This window comes from Phyllobates terribilis, unplaced genomic scaffold, assembly GCF_046119375.1.
Source record: "Phyllobates terribilis strain yellow unplaced genomic scaffold, ASM4611937v1 Scaffold_1899__1_contigs__length_193632, whole genome shotgun sequence".
Classification (NCBI taxonomy): Eukaryota; Metazoa; Chordata; class Amphibia; order Anura; family Dendrobatidae; genus Phyllobates; species Phyllobates terribilis.
Window position 1 is genome coordinate 155,001 of NW_027364659.1, and position 2,500 is coordinate 157,500.

A 2,500-nucleotide genomic window follows, 5' to 3' on the forward strand; every position below is an offset into this window, starting at 1 on the left:
TCCACACCTCTGTCGTCCTCCCCACTGACGTAGGGGCTCGGGAAAAGACTGGAAATCGCGAAGCTCGGCAGTGGCGCGGAGAGGCCACCCACCGCCGCCGCTGTCGCCACCGCCGCGGAGGCCGCCCTTTCGGACACGAGGGGCAGCGCGAGCCTCCGCTGGCCGGGTACGCATCTGGAAGAAAAGGGCCGCCCTCGGAGAAGATCGCTGTGCTTCCCCGCACAGGGAGCGATTCGGACGACGGGCCCCCACGCCTGGCTGGGTGGGCGCCCCGCCGTTCGCCCGTACGGGTCGTCGGACCACTGCCTTCGCTCGGTTCGGGTCAAACTCCCCACGGCTCGGCCACCTCCGCAGACGGGAGGCGAGGCCGGCATGCGCGCCCAAAGATAGGTGTCGGAAGCCCGGGGGTAGAGGAGGAAGGGGACCGCTCACCTTAAGCCAGCGCGGGCTCCAAAGCCCGGGCCGAGCGAGCGGCGCCACCTCCCCACCCGGGAGCGCTGCGCCAGATCGATCGGAGGAAGAGCAGGGGTGCATGTAGGGACTTGCCCAAGTACGGAGGCTGCAAACCCCTGTCGTCGGGAGATACGTGCCCACGAGTCCTGGAAGCGCGACTCGGGTACAGGCGCCCTTGCGGGGGGGTACTGGATGTGGAACAGCACTGGGGTCGAAGCCACAAAAGCATCCGCCCTCATGGAGCCTCTCCTCGGCCTAAAAATCCAGATTTTAGCCTTGACGGCGCCCCCATGTGGAGAACCAGGGCCCGCGGGGGGGTCTGGCCAGGCTCACTTCAACCCAGGAACACCTCTCTGACTTGGGATAGGCGACCGGCAAAAGTCCCCCCACGCAGCTGCGGAAGCCTGGGTTCAGCCAAGGTGCAGACCTCCAGCCGAACAGGGACTCATAGCCAAAACGCATACCCAGGCCTACGGAGGTGAAAACCAGCTTAAATGAGTCGAAATGTGTCGGGGCTGAGAGGTACCTCTCTCTCATATATTCTGCCGGTGGTGTGCAAAACTGGGTCTTTGCATGGAGTGTCACCCTATACCCACTTTAGGGACGCATGCAAAAAAGTGCCCGATCGCCTGGAACTGTCAGGCGGATTCGGCTCCCTGGAATTTCCTCATTCTGGTTCTTTTTCACTTTTTGTCTCTTTTGCGACATCTAGTGGGCAGGCTGCATTACTGCAACCGGGGACACCTCAAAACGCTTGGAACTGGGGAGCGGGCTCAATTTACAAACGTTTTGCGGGTCCTGGAAGTCAAAATTGTGACTTCTGAAAACGACTAAGTATCAAGGACTCATCGCGCGAATCGCTCTGGAACTGAAATCGGATGCGCGCACTGACATGCTCCCCTCTCTGGAAGTCTGACACAAGTTGAAAAATTTTCTAAGTCCCCAAAAATTTTTTTTTTCAACTTTTTTTCAATTTTCCCCCGTGGGATATATATTTTACCCACACTTTTGGAGCCCTCCTGGGATGCCCTCTAACATACTAGAACCTCATTTTGTGGAAGTTTTCACAAAATTGTGAAATTTTCCAAAAAGTCAGAAATTTTGCAAAAACGACTAAGTATCAAGGACTCATCGCGCGAATCGCTCTGGAACTGAAATCGGATGCGCGCACTGACATGCTCCCCTCTCTGGAAGTCTGACACATGTGTGAAAATTTTCTAAGTCCCCAAAAATTTTTTTTTTCAACTTTTTTTCAATTTTCCCCCTGTGGGATATATATTTTACCCACACTTTTGGAGCCCTCCTGGGATGCCCTCTAACATACTAGAACCTCATTTTGTGGAAGTTTTCACAAAATTGTGAAATTTTCCAAAAAGTCAGAAATTTTGCAAAAACGACTAAGTATCAAGGACTCATCGCGCGAATCGCTCTGGAACTGAAATCGGATGCGCGCACTGACACGCTCCCCTGTCTGGAAGTCTGACAAAAGTTGAAAAATTTTCTAAGTCCCCAAAAATTTTTTTTTTCAACTTTTTTTCAATTTTCCCCCTGTGGGATATATATTTTACCCACACTTTTGGAGCCCTCCTGGGATGCCCTCTAACATACTAGAACCTCATTTTGTGGAAGTTTTCACAAAATTGTGAAATTTTCCAAAAAGTCAGAAATTTTGCAAAAACGACTAAGTATCAAGGACTCATCGCGCGAATCGCTCTGGAACTGAAATCGGATGCGCGCACTGACATGCTCCCCTCTCTGGAAGTCTGACACATGTGTGAAAATTTTCTAAGTCCCCAAAAATTTTTTTTTTCAACTTTTTTTCAATTTTCCCCCTGTGGGATATATATTTTACCCACACTTTTGGAGCCCTCCTGGGATGCCCTCTAACATACTAGAACCTCATTTTGTGGAAGTTTTCACAAAATTGTGAAATTTTCAAAAAGTCAGAAATTTTGCCAAAAACGACTAAGTATCAAGGACTCATCGCGCGAATCGCTCTGGAACTGAAATCGGATGCGCGCACTGACACGCTCCCCTGTCTGGAAGT